This window comes from Prenolepis imparis, unplaced genomic scaffold (assembly GCF_030444845.1).
Source record: "Prenolepis imparis isolate NDT839.2.m4 unplaced genomic scaffold, iyPreImpa1.0 SCAF_19, whole genome shotgun sequence".
Classification (NCBI taxonomy): domain Eukaryota; kingdom Metazoa; phylum Arthropoda; class Insecta; order Hymenoptera; family Formicidae; genus Prenolepis; species Prenolepis imparis.
Window position 1 is genome coordinate 341,603 of NW_028141177.1, and position 16,004 is coordinate 357,606.

The 16,004-nt window shown below is 31.1% G+C and overlaps 1 pseudogene; it reads right to left on the reverse strand.

Moving 5' to 3' along the window:
* Positions 1–744: 744 nt before the first annotated feature.
* LOC145946735 (endoplasmic reticulum disulfide reductase DNAJC10-like) lies at positions 745–14,293 on the reverse strand (annotated as a pseudogene).
* Between the last annotated feature and the right edge of the window lie 1,711 nt (positions 14,294–16,004).

Here is a 16,004-nt window from a genome sequence, read left to right on the forward strand (position 1 = left end):
ATTGTGCTTACAGTTTCTCCGAGCGGTCGATGCATGTGAATTTAAAGACTGACATCGCGCTATTTAACTCAGTATTCGTTAAACAGTTTTGCCGATATGTCTATGACATTCACACTGACCGGGAAGAGTAGTGTTCTCGCGGCAAACTACTTTCCCGCCGTAGATTTGAGCGACGATGAATACGAGCTAGGTCTAGCGGATTTTGAGACTTATCACACGATATCGAACGTGAATTCCTCGAATAATAAATTTTACTTTGGCAAAGATGACGCGGAAATTACGATTCCCGAGGGATCGTACGAGCTGCAAGCGATACATGAGTTTTTGAAACATGCAATTTTACGAAAACGTCCGCGACATGCTGTTCATGACGATGATAAAAAACACGCTGACACCACGCATTCGGACGAATGACGACGGTGACTTTGAAGATGGAGAATATCCAATAGTGCTCCGCGCTAATTATAATACGATGAGGAGCGAGATCAAATGCGCCTACAGAATGAATTTTAGCAAGCCTAACAACATTGGATCGCTGCTGGGATTCTCGAACCGTATACTGCAGCCGCGAAAATGGTATAAGTCGGACATGCCGATTAATATTATCAACGTGAACATTATCCGCGTAGAATGTAATGTGACCGCGGGCGCGTACAGCAACGGCAAACTCGTTCATACGATACATGAATTTTCACCGAGGGTACCACCAGGATATAAGATATCGGAAACACCTGCGCACATCATTTACTTGCCGATCATCGTGCGGAGCATTACGGATTTAACGTTACGCGTTGTCGACCAGGACAGACGATTACAGGACAAACTGCTCAGTTGTTTTGCAACGACTATCCATTCAGATGCTAATCTTTGACATGGTGGACACCATGGTGCAAAATAATCAACGATCCATATAATTTTACTTTTCTTTTTCGCCAGTGTACGATAAAAGTTTTCCGACGTTAATTCTATAACTGTATTAAACCAAAACATAACATGAAATAAGAAGAAATGAAAAACACAAAACACAAAATACATATTATCTCTTACGCGATGGATTTCTCTTCTCATTAATGAATTGGATAATATTCCCAGCTATTTTTGAGGATGTAAATTGATATATACTGCTGCCATTTAGAAGCATTGCAGTAGGATAAAACTGTATATTATGACGATGACATAACATAGTGTGAACGCTACAATCAATGGTACCAAAACGAACTATTGATGCATCAAATTCTAATGATGCTCTGCGAAGTTCCGACAGAAACTGTATACAAGGTGTACACCATGGTAAATACCAATCTAAGAACCACACTTCATTCTCTGTAACATTTTGTTACAATTACAATTAGTTGTTACAATTAATGTTGAAAAATTTTGCAAAAAAAAATAGTATGCGTTTATAATACGTACTACTATCTCTTTGTAATATCAATGACGCTTCTTCTGCAGAGAGCGCCTTAACGTTTATAGTTTTCACACTAATCCGTATAAACTTGATGATATCAAGACTGTTAGTAACTTTTTCGTGATTCAATTCAAATGCTCCACCTGGCTTAAGCATGCCCCAAATTGGATAACGATTGATGCCTAATTTATCACAAAACTGTTCATTTCTAAGACAATTTATTTTACCTGTAAAGATATACCACATATTATGTAAAAATATTTTACAGTAAATTCTTCTGTAAACTTATACATGCATGCCTTTACCTAGATTAACACCACTGATTGATAATTTTTTTATTTGCAGATTTAAATATTTAAGATTTACTGTGTCATTAATTTGAAAACATATAAGCCAAGCAGCATTAAACTCTGTTCTCTTAATAATCTGCAAATTATATTAGATACATCTGATTAATACAAATTTGAAAAAAAAACAGGAATTGTATATTTATAAAAGGACTAACAAAATAATACTTACATCAAACTCATTGTCAGTCAGCTCTCCTAAATCTGGCAATTGTTCCAAATTTTTTTCTATTAATTCGTTTATATCAGATATATTATTAAAGAATACAGATTTCCAAGAAGGTACATCATGTATTGGTAGATAGATCGCGTGTGTATTGCAAAACATCTCTTCAAGACTATCATTCTCGATTGTAAATACTTTTACATCAACTAACTTATCCTGAAAAAACGGTACACATATATTATTTAGAATATATAGAATTAAAATTAATATAGAATAAATACAGTATTTTGATAAAAGATTTTTTAAAGAAAATAAATGTTTTGTATAAATAATGTGATATTCACCAATTTTGCTGCTACTATAAGTCTTTCATCAGAAGTAAAACAGTTTTGCTCACAGCATAGAAAAATTAGTGTAGGTCTTTGGGTAACAATCTTGTTCCGTAAAAACAACTTCCATTGTGCTCGACTTATTTCAGGTATGTAAATATTTAATTTATCTAATGCGAATCGCATAATGGCTTCCTGTGAATTTTCTCCTGTATAATGTACTCCATGGTGTGAATTCTGTAAAACAGAAATGAGTTATAGTATTTCATCTTACTGATATGTTCCATATATATATGAAAAGAAAAAAATATCTAAAATTATATGTAAAATCTATTTTCTAAGAAAAATTGATATATAGACAAATTAGGCATCTTCTCTCTCTTTTGATCTGTTTCTCCCTCCTTCTCTCTCTTCTTTTTTCTGTGTGTGTGTATACCTTTTTATAATAAATCAGTGTAGGATAGGATTCCTATTCGAAGACATAGTTGCCTCTCATTTGCACAGTCCACTGATGCAATTTTCATAATGCCATCGAGTATCTTAGCAACTTTTGTCCAAGTTGGTGCTAGGTGAACACAATGACTGCAGAACGGAGAATAGAAATTTACAAACCAACTTGAATCAGAATTCATAACACTCTCAACTATAAAAAAAAATATATATATATATATAAAATATTAATATTTAATTGGCTTTAATTATTTCTTAATATTTATACATATTTATACACATTTATTATAAATATAATAATCTTAATATAATTATAAATTTAATAACCATAATAATTCTTTAATAAGAAGCAAAAAAATTATAAATATATACTCACAATAATCATTTTCGTGCAAATTAATAATATATAAATCATGATCATATATAAAACTGTTTTGATAGGCCGAATTCCATGATTGAGTTTGTTTTTTATTAAAGTTTTCTCCATAAAGATCGTATTTTTTTCTTAAATCATTATCCTTCAATACCTCATAAGCTGTTGTTAATCGAATAAACTTGTCATGAGCATTTGGATCATCCTGAAATATTAGAGCAATGTTAGCAGTATTTTAGACAATAATGATTGATTATATTATTTATGTATAATGTATAATAATTAATATACAATATTTTTATCAGGATGCTGAACAATAGCCAACTTCTTAAAAGCCCTTCGGATTTCATCCTGACTAGCTGATCTGTTTATACCAAGTATTTCATAATAGTCTTCTCCTTGTATTAAAGGAATAATAACAAAGAGAATAAAGGTAACTTGATACCTGTAATTATTTTAAAATTTTTAAATTACAATTACAAATATATATACATAATAATTATATATGTTGTGATTGAGTATATCATAATGTAAAACTAAATTTTATTCTGTGTGTTTTGCAATTAAATTAATTATTTAATTCAAAACAATGAAATTTTATGTAAAAATTATCAGTAATTGATTAAAAATCAAACAATTCACAGAAAACTGAGTACAATATATACAATGTGTACTTACATTTCTATAAAGTTTTATTACAATTAAAATTAAACTATTGCTCTTGACAATGTGATTTAATACTTCACTATCAAGCCGAAACAGTATAGTTCGTAATTCTACGTATCCTTATAACTCTTATAACTACCCACGCTTTCCTCATAATGATTTTGTCACACATTTTACTATATTTGGATCAAACATCAAACAACAGTCCTTAACCTTTCAATTTTCGTTTGCAGAAAAAAAGAAAATATTTATGGTTGTCTCACAAATATAATCAAAGATATTTTTAATATTGTACAAATATAATATAATAAAATTAACCTGAACATAAACTTGTTTACAAACATAATACATATTTGTATACTCTTTGTTCTCTAACATTATTTATAAATAATATTTATAAATTATATTCTATATATTTTTCATAATTCTTTAATCTAAGTGTTATATTTCTGATAATTAATTTTACATAGTAATTACATTACATTTTTATATACAAATCTCTTTTTGCGTACGCAAATGGATTTGTTTAAATCAGGGTTGGCATGTTTTAAACAATTTGTTTAAAACTGTTTGATTAAAACATGTTTAAAACAGTGGACACTGTTTTAAACATTTTTGTTTTAAACAGTTTTAAACTACTGTTTAAAACTGTTTAAAACATTGCAATTAAAACATATGATTATTTGAAAAAGAAACTGTAAAGAAAAACAAAAACAAACAAAAACTAATAGACGTGCAAAACTAATGTTGCAAAAAGGTTTTTGTTTTAATTTTTTTAGTTTTTTATCTATATTTATATGTAACATATAGATATAAAAATATAAATATAAATAATGAAATAAAAATAATAAGATAAGTATTAAGTTTAACAGAATATTTATTTTTGGACATTAAATATATTAAGTAACAATCAATATAATTGAATATATTAAAGACTACTTATAAATTATAAAGCTATCTGCACAAACTATTAAAATCTAAATTATAACACATTGCATTTTACATTTTATCTATTGCAAATAATTAAATAATGTTATTCCTTTAACTAAAAAAATAATAAACATTTAAGTACGAAAAAATGAACGGTAACAATAACATATTGAAATTGGGAATTGCATTGCAGTCATTGCATATTGGGTATTTTTTTAATACCTACTTTTATAAATTTAATTAAAATTAATAACTCAAAATAAAATAAAGAATATATAATTTTATATATTAATAAAGAATTATTACTCAACTAACAATAAGTCAAACGTTACAGTATTAACATTTTCTTTTAACGCAAGCCACCATGTTATCGGTTTAACATTTTTAATGGATTCCTCAGAAAAAAGACGCGAGTGGTCGAACATTACATTACGATTACGGTTACATTACATTACGATTACACAGATCAAAGCTATCAAGTGTTTTTTTTGCTTGTTTAAAACATGTTTTTTTTGTTTAAAACATGTTTTTTTCTTACTTTACTTAAAAACACGTATAAAATAAAAAAAACATGTTTTAAACAAAAAAATCAATGTTTTTTGTTTAAAATGAAAAAAACAAGTTTTTTGTTTAAAATGAAAAAAACAAGTTTTTTGCCAACCCTGGTTTAAATTAAGATTCAGGAAGTAATATTTGAAAATGCTATATTTTCGCGGGATATGTCACGTGACATTCTGGTGTCTCCCGAACAATCCCATCTCCCTAAGGTCTCTTTTCGCGAGGCAACAGAATCCGTGCCTACTTTCGATGGGTATAACGTATCGCTAGGACAATTTACCCGGGCATGCCGTCGCGCGAGAGAAATAATCCCTTCAAGTTCGGAACGCAATCTTACCAAGCTTTTGGTCAACAAACTCCGCGGACGCGCCTACTATGCCATCGAGGACGAACCCTGCGAGAGCGTTACACAATTGATCGACTTATTAAACATCGCTTTCGGCTCAAAAACTATCGACCAATATCAAGGGGAACTCAAGTGGCGCTGCGTCACGTGGTCGCGCGGCGGTCGGAATTCGGCGGCGCGGAGTGGGGGTGAGTGGTGGGGGGTGCGCCGTGCGCCGCACGGCGCACCCCCCACCACTCACCCCCACTCCGCGCCGCCGAATTCCGACCGCCGCGCGACCACAGATTAATAGACAGATAGCCAAAGACCTGGATGAAGGCGAGACCGGCATTTCTCACTGATTTCAGCGCCATATCGTAGTAGTGGCCAATGCAGTAACTATTAACTACATTCCCAAGAAATAAGTCATTTTCGAAGTCAAAAGTCGCGTCGTTAATACGACGGTAATAGTAGTAATTGTGGGATCCCAGGTTCAAAACTTGGGATGGCATAATTTTTTTTTGTTTTTTATTATTTTATATGTATTATTTATTACGTAGCATAAATATTCGGCATATATTTATTGTTTTTTAGATACGCATATATCTTCTTATATATTTAAAATGTATAAAATAATCATAATATAAATAAAATATTTTTACAGAGAAATATTTTTAGAAATATTTTTACTTTTTAAAAATTTATACATTTTTTAAATTTTCTTAAATAATCTAATAATGTTAGAGTACACACTTTTCATAACTTACGGAAAACATTCGGATTAAAAATTTAAAAAATGTATGAATTTTTAAAAAATTAAAATATTTCTAAAAATATTTCTCTGTAAAAATATTTTATTTATATTATGATTATTTTATACATTTTAAATATATAAGAAGGTATATGCGTATCTAAAAAACAATAAATATATGCCGAATATTTATGTCTACGTAATAAATAATACATATAACATATACATAAAAAATAATAAAAAACAAAAAAAAGTTATTTCATTCCAAGTTTTGAACCTTGGATCGATCCCCACAGTTACTACTCTCGTGTTCTCCCGCTGCGCCAGCGGTACTAATCAAAACTGTGTCTTTCTTTAGGCCTTATAACAAACATGAAAATTTCTCTAAATATCCAATATAAAAAAAAAAATATTACTTACAAGGCGCATTGGACGAAAAGCTCGAATACGGATCAACTTAAATTCAATACAGATATAAAAAAGGAGATCAAAATCGGTAAAGAGTCAACCGCGATCTCTCCTTGAAAGCAGAGAGAAACCTGAGAGCGGCCACCGCGATCTAGCGGACGTGTGGCGTTCCTGTTCCGATTCCTGCCTTATTTTAGAAACTTTTATTGTTACCAACCTCATTCAATTTATTTGTTACTATCTTCTAGTTATATATTAACTAGCGTTTCCTCAAAGCTTTTATAATTCGGACCGCGCTTCGCGCGGTTCTCATAAAGCCTTTATAAAACCTGATTTAACACAAAAGATTAATTGTTCTGTCTGTATTACCGCGAACTACTTCCATATTTTTGGACCGATTTTCACGAAATTTATATCAAATGTTGCAAATTTTTCGAAGATGACTACTATTATTTTTTTTTCACTCCCTGATATTGTATTTTGCGTCTTGTTTTGCATAAACTTAAATATTTATAATTAAAATTTTGTTTGCTTATATTAATTTTTTTTGTTATTTTAATTTCCACACAATTTAATATGTTTTAAATCTGAAACATTAGTTTAGTAAATATATATACATACAAATTTTTTTTTTTTTATTATTTAATTATTATACCAATTTTTTTTCTTTACTCAAATATTTTTTGATTACGTCTAATGTACCCACCGCTAACCCGCTATTATTAGCTCTCATACAATTTCATAATTCTTCAATTTACAAAATTTCTCTGTATATTACATTTTTTGTAAAACATTTTTCACTTCCTTCAATTAGATGTCCTTCATTGCTAAATTCATCAATTTTAATTTTTACACTTTCCCTTTTGGTTGCTCTAGTAAATGCCACATAAAGTTGACCATGAGCAAATACAGGATGTGGCAAATAAATCCCAATTTTTTCTAAACTCTGTCCTTGTGATTTATTTATTGTCATAGCAAATGATACTCGAATAGGAAACTGTCTTCGTTTAATTTAAATGGCAATTCCAAATCACTTGTAATTAAATCTATCCTTGGAATGATGACAATCTGTCCTCGAGCAGGACCAGTTAGAACCTCCGCATAAATTAGATTATTTTTCAAATTAGTTACAATAAATCTTGTTCCATTACAAAGTCCTTTCTTAGTATTTAAATTTCTTAATAGGATTATTATAGCACTGACTTTTATTTTAAGTCGATGAACTGGCATTCCAGAAGGTGTCAGAGAGTTCAAAAACTCAGTTGGAAAATTTAATTGCTCCTGTGGATCATCACTTACAATAAAGTCAATTGAGAGATATTCCTTTTCCTCTCCTTCCATTTGACAAAGGATTGTGTCATTAATTTTAAAAGTATCCTCATTTTTAGGACAAAGTATCGCTCGATCTGTATTTTCTCTAATCCGTTCCATGGTGATTCTATCACCAAAAATTTCATTAATAAGAGATTCTTTTGATATAAAATCTTTGGGGATTTCAATTTAAAGACCATAGCTATTTCATTTGCTTGTGGAGCATTGTATCTTCTTTGATCTTGTTGAGGATTTTTTCTAAAGGACAACATTAAATTTATGGTTTTATTTCCTATCGGATTAAGATCTTGTTCAACCTGATGCATCATCTTGAATGTTTTTGCAAATTCATTGCATTGAACCATAAAACTTGACAACTCTTTCATTATTTCTGAATCACATTCCTTATTAGCTTTGTTATTCATTCTATGATTTACAGCTTCTTCTGTATCTAAAAAGTAAAGCTGTGCAAATCGCGGAGCTTGCCCATCCGCTGGGCGCATTGCTGTTGAAGTTAAATGATGATATTGCCCATGAATCTTTAAGCAATAAGGAGCATTGTTCACAACATCCAATGGATTTCTATTTCCCGGCGCACCCATTGAAGCCATAGCTAAAGCGCTGTCATATGATTCATTTAAATTTTTTGATTTATAATCATTTCCATTATATAATTTTTTAAGAAAATCAGGACAATTTATTGGCTTTAATTGAAGCTTGCCTTTTTGACAACAATATATAAATTTTCCATCTTTAGATTTTTCACATGCAAAGTTTAACGATTTGCAAAATTGGCATTCTACATTCATTTGGCCAAGTGTATAAACTGGCACATTTATTTCATGGTCCTTGGCAATTAGCGCAATGTAATGATTTAATTGTTTAGCTTTTTGTCTTCCTTGAGCATGTCTCTGGGCATCAGCTTCAAGTTGTTGAGACCTTGCGTCATCATTTTCGTCGGCCCTCTGCTGAGCATGTCTCTGGGCATCAGCTTCAAGTTGTTGAGACCTTGCGTCATCATTTTCGTCGGCCCTCTGCTGAGCATGTCTCTGGGCATCAGCTTCGAGTCGTTGAGACTTTGCGTCATCATTTTCGTGGGTCCTTTGCTGAGCATGTCTCTGAGCATCAGCTTCGAGTCGTTGAGACCTTGCGTTATCATTTTCATTGATCCTCTCCTGAGAATTTCTTTGAACATTAGCTTCAAGTCGTTGAGACCTTTCCTCAAAACTCTCAATTATTCGTATTTGTCGTAAGCGCTTGCTTTCGCGACTCACTTTATACAAATTTCCGCCTTTTCTCTTTTGAGGCATACTTGTCTACATCGTACCGTATACGACGTATACGGTATATTATACGAATGGAAATATACGTAGGTATATTATACGAATTGTTAAATAACAATAGAGTATTTTTTAAATATGTATAATAGTAATTTTTGAATATATATGTTCTCAAATATATGTTATTGCCTAATTTTAAATAAAAAAATTATATCTATCTATATATATCTATATAAGTGCCGTAATAATTATATTTATATTATTCTATATATATAAAATATTATTTGTCTTTCTGTATGACCAAGAATTATTTATTCATTAGTTCATCGATTTTCTTGATGAATCTTTTCTTTTTCGTGCTTATTATGTTTTATATTAATTCTTTATATAGGCACACAGCAGCTTTTTTTATAGGCGCACCGCAGCCTTTTTTTATATGCGCACAACAACCTTTTTTTATAAACGCACAGCAGCCTTTTTTTATAGGCACACAGCAGCCTCTTTTTATAGGCGCACATCAGCCTCTTTTTATAGGCGCACAGCAGCCTCTTTTTATAGGCGCACAGCAGCCTTTTTTTATAGGCGCACAGCAGCCTCTTTTTATAAGCGCACTGCAGCCTTTTATTATAGGCGCACAGCAGCCTTTTTTATAGGCGCACAGCAGCCTTTTTTTACAGGCGCACAGCAGCCTTTTTTATAGGCGTACAGCAGCCTTTTTTTACAGGCGCACAGCAGCCTTTTTATATAATTCTATATATTTTTCTATCTATCTATATCTATTTTATATAATTTTATAATATAGATTTTTATATAATTTATATAAATTTTTTTTATATAATTTTTATATAATTGAATTTTTAATATCTTAGAAATCTTTTTTTCATATAAGAAAAATATAATAAAAGTGTAATTATTAAATAATATTAATTACAAATATTTAAACACAATTATTACAAATTTCTATATATATAATTATGTAAAATATCTACCATGTCTCCCTTCACTCTCCCTCTTCAACGTTATAACTTCGTCTATTACTATTTCCTTTCTCGTAAAATTTTACACCTTCGACTCCTTCTTTGTTGTGCGGATTTTATTTATTATAACATTTTCTATTTTATTTGACCTATCCATTATGACATTTAACGTAATTTAATTTGAAACCAGCAATTTATTATAGATAAATTTATTAAATGACTCACGTTAAAAAATCGAAACTCATCCCTAAGGTGTGATTTTTACAAAATTACACCAAGAAGTAATTTTTGAAAAATTTGTGTATGTGTTTTTGCATATGTGTGCAATTCGTGTAAATAAACCTTTAATTTGTATGCCTTGACTATAGTAACATTTATCTTCAATATTATTATTTTATGCGTACCACATTTCTTTCAACTGTTCTTTGTAGTTAATGTCACACATCTCTAATTACTACGTATAATTGTATAAATCGGCTTCTAATTAATCAAGATGTCTAAAGAGATAAACGAAAATGCGTGCAACACCAGTGAGCATAATGTAAGTAAATTTTAATTTCAAAGAGAGACAGAGAGAGATAAATAGATAGATAGAGAGAGAGAGAGAGAGAGAGAGAGAGAGAGAGAGAGAGAGAGAGAGAGAGAGAGAGAGAGAGAGAAAGATAGAAAGAGATAATATGGTTAGGTTAGGTATATATCTTCTTTCCCTTTAGCCTCCTTCTTCCTCTCTCTCTCTCTCCCGCCACAAAACATAACAAAAATTTATTTACATAAATAAATAATTATTTATTTATATAAATAATTTATTATTAATATTATTAATATTATTTTTTTATTATTAATTTATTATTAAATAAATATTTTATTGTTATTAATATTATAAATATTATTTTTTTAATTATTTATTTATTAGTTTTTTAGTTTTATTATTGTTTGTTATTTTTATTATTTATGATGTTATCACCCACCCAAGCAATCACATATTTATTAACCAATGTTTTCGAAATTGGTAGTAAAATTTTCGATATTTTTAAGGAATGACCATTATGGTTATTTTAAAGTTTTGCCCACCCACGCAACCACCCACGCACCCACCTACGCAATCATATATTTTTTCATCTATTTGCATGAAATTGGTAACAAAATTTATCAAATTTTGCTAATTATTCGGGGATGGCTACTATATGTGATTTTTTTTGTTTTACACCTTCACCCACGCACCCACCCAAGCAATCACATATTTGTTAACCGATATTTTCGAAATTGGTAGTCAAATTTTCGATATTTTTAAGCGATGACCATTATGGTTATTTTAAAGTTTTGCCCACCCACGCAACCACCCACGCACCCACCTACGCAATCATATATTTTTTCATCTATTTGCATGAAATTGGTAACAAAATTTATCAAATTTTTCGGGGATGGCTATTATATGTGATTTTTTTTAACAAACCCTCGCAACCACCCACGCACCCACCCACGTACTAATACATTTGTTCGCTGATTTTCACGAAATTGGTGAACGATTCGAAATTGGTATTAAAATTTTCAAATTTTTAATTTTTTAAGTTTTGCTAACCCACGCAACCACCCACACACCCACCCACGCACTCATAAATTTGTTAACCGATTTTCACGAAATTGGTACCAAAATTTCGAAAATTATTCGGGGATGAATATTATATGTGATTTTTTTAGTTTTGTCTACTTACGCACCCATCCACGCATCCACACACGCATTCACACATTTATTAAACGATTTTCACTAAATTGGTACTAAAATTTCGCAAATTTTTCAAAGATGGTTACTGTATGTGATTTTTTTTTGTCTACATACGCACCCACCAACGCACCCACTCACGCATTTACAAATTTATTGACCGATTTTCAAGAAATTGGTAGCAAAATTTAGCAAATTTATTAGAGATGGCTACTATGTGGTTTTTTTTAATTTTACACCCCAACTCACCCACCCACGCATCTTCTCACGCGCGTGCGCATTTAAAAAATGTTATTTTATGTTAAAAAACTTTGTAGTTATAAAAGAGAAACATATAATTTTAATAAAATCATCTTTTGGTAGTGGCGTGATTGTTAAAGGGTGTTATTAAGTAAGAGCATTTATTTATTAATGTATTGTTTTTTTTAAATCGTAAAAATTTTTAATTCATTAAAAGCATATTTATTATTTTTAAAATATTCGTTAAATTTTTTTAATAGTTTTAATGCCCTTTTTCAATCTTGTAAGGTTTTAATTCATACATTGTATGAAAATAGTCAACGATTAGTTCGCGAAATAGGTCAAAATTTTTTAATTCAAAAAGCGTTAGAATCTATTATTGATTTAAATATAGAAGATGAACACAATTTTCAAGACATAAATAATATATATGTTGGATCGGAATGTGAGATTTTTTTAGAAGCACTACCTTCAGAATGCACGCGAGAAATTAAATTAAATTGTTTAAAATTTTACGTAACTGCTGTTCGCGAAATGTTAAAACGATTACCGTATAGAGATACTGTTTTCCAACAATTAATGTTTTTACAGCCGAAAATTGCTCTTCATGACGAAGCTAGAGTCCAATTTAAAGATTTAACTTTTATTGCAACGCGTATATTAGAACATATTGAAATTACAAAATTAGCTTTTGAGTGGAGAATTTTGCCGTCCGTTTTTAATAACGAAGAAAAAGTAGAGTTAGCTTCTTTAGAGATCAATTCTATGTGGCAGAAAATATTAGAATTTAAAAATTTTGATGGAGAAAAAATGTTTCCAAATTTAGAGTTATTAGTCGAAGCAGTTCTTTCTTTTCCTCACTCTAATGCAGAAGCGGAACGAATATTTTCAATAGTTACCGATATTAAAAATAAAAAAAGTAATAGATTATCAAATGAAACTGTTTCCGCGATGTGTACAATACGATCGAGTTTTCAAGCTGAAGACATTAATGGTACAAATTTTGAAATTGATTCCGGACATTTAAAATTACACAATCCGCAAAATTTATATGGAAAATAAAATAATAATCTAGCCAAAATGACTTTTATGTATGTTAATTATATATTCTAATTTATGTTAATAATTTTTTATTATAATTGAATATTATGATACATATTTAATATATATCTGTGATAATATAGAAGTACCTGAATATTATGCATTATTATTTTTGTTTATTATAATGATTTTAATTTAAGAAAAATGTGCAATTTTTATAATTTTGTAATTAATAAATACTGTGCAATATTTTTTAAAATTATTCATCAATGCTGTGTAATATTATTTTAGTTTTTTGTTATTTAATATTTTCATTTAAGATAAAATGTTATTTTTATAATTTTATAATTAATAATTATAATTTTTGTTTATTAATGAATACTGGTAAGGTTTTTGGCAGTTTTCCTTACCCTTGCAACAAATGTTGGTATTCTTTGAAGTTTCTGCCAAATTAAAGATTTTTATTTTATTGATGTAAAAAGTGTTTTATTTAATGATATCACCTTTTTCCCTTCCTTTTTATTTTTTATTATAATTAATATTTATAAAATAATTAAATTTTAAATATTTTTTAAAATATATACGTATACGTATGTTTTATTTTTTAATATATTTAAAAAAATTTTTTTAATACTCTAAATTCTAAATGTAACTGGGGGGGTAACGGTGCCTCTTTTCCCTAGTACAAGATACTTCACTGATGCCGCGTGCTCGCACATGCGCGGCCAGCCGGTCCCTAATCGGAACAATGGTAAGTTACACGCTGAGCAAAGTATTCCGATTGGTAAGTTACCGATTACGAGCAAATGTTTGGCAATGTTCAACCATTCGTTTCGAGCAGTACCGCGTAAGCGCATATGACAATCTACGCAAAGGGCGGCATTTGTTTCTTTATTAATAAACCCGACTGATATTTGGCAGTAAGGGGTTCCCTGTTCAATAGGCTCTTCTTCCTCTTCGGGAAGAGGCAAGATGTACGGAGCGGTGAGGTACTGAGGCCTTATTGGGCACATGGGTGAATTATTTAAATAAATGGAATTAAATAAAGGAATAAAACGTTCGCGTTATTTTATTCGGAATTCTAGAATATTCATTGAGTGTGCTACGTTAGCTTAGTTTGCAAAAGAGAAATCGTCGAGACCCCTTTTTTTTATCAAGGGTCTAAGGGTCAGTTTTATGACCCTAGGCAAAAAACAGAGTTTCACTTTTATGGCCGTTGGAAAACGCAGTTTTCCAAGAGTCTTTACGAATATTCTAGAGACCACGTGTAAAGTTATATTTCAAATTTCGTAGAAAATATTAATTTTAAATATGTTTAAACAATAATTATACACGCACGTATGTGTTTGAAATTATTTTGATAATTTGGCTATTTGTGACGGCAAATAGTCTTATCCTTTAGTATTAGAATCTTAGCGTTGAATTTTATTATTTATTTCAATTGTTCATAATAGTTGAGATTTACCTTAGTTGATCTCTAGGGGGTGGTTCCCCGATGCTCTGGAATAGGCGCGTCGTAATGGGTGTGCAGGATGTCCGCCATGATTTGCAAGTACCGGGTGCGACGAGGATCGTTGTCCGGGATGTCGTCTCTCGGAATACGAGCGTTCTCGATTTCGATTGGAGTCAATTGCACTGGCCACTTTCTCAGTTTAACGTCTTTATTATTAACAGCGAATGGCGCGGTTCCGTCAAATAAATTATCGTACTCCGAGTCGTTATGGTAGTAGGTGCCGATGAGATTTGAATATTCACTCGATGATGCTGGATAGTAGAGTTGCGCGGTTAAACGGCGAAGTTGGTTTTTCCTGCCTGCACGGCGTGTCTTAGGCATAATGATTTATAATATAAAACATTCTGAATATTGCGTCACTTTTACAATAAGTCGACGTGCGGCGGTCCTCACTGTCGGTTATTGTTCCAGTGCGTAACTATGAGCGGTTCGTCCTCTCAAAGTAGTCACAGAAGAATTCAGAAATTATATAATAAGAAAAGTGAAATCGTGCGGCAGCGACGAGCGGTTCGTCCTCTCTAAGTCGCAGCTTGGATTCCACTAAGAAAATTATTTATATAATAGATTTTCACTACACGTGCAGATTGGAAGAACTCGTTTTAGAATATTTTAGAAATACTAAAATCGTAATATTAGAATAGTAATAATATTAAAGCAAAATATTATATTGGAAACGCGTGAAATTGGAATTGGAATTGTTTAAAATAAATGTGGAGAATTATTATAAATGGAACACACACTTTTATTCTAAATTAACACTACACGATACACAGTTAACTAAAGTTAAAGTTTTAATACTAGAGTTAGGACTTATAATATTAGAGTTAGAATGTTAGAATTGAATTAGATTTAGAATTAGAAGAGCGTTGAAGGTATGACTGCTCTAGTCGGAGTCGCGATGTGATCTGCCGGATTTTGGGACCGCTCTGAGGTCCTTCGTTTTCGGTGGCTTGGCGCTGCGGCAGCCCGAGAGTGGGAGACGCTCGGTGTGGCGGGGGCGTTTCCCCATAGTGGGAAGTTCCTGGACGTTACGCAGCGCCTCTCTTAGTCACTAGACTGAGTTAGGCATCATGGCCGGCACTGGCGCGCTTTTCAAACAGCGCTTAGAGGACTTAGAATTTATTTCATGTGAAAGTAAAAATTGTATGTGACCGGACGTCACAATGGCTTCGAAATTATATCGAACTTAATACGCAATTTAGAACACACGC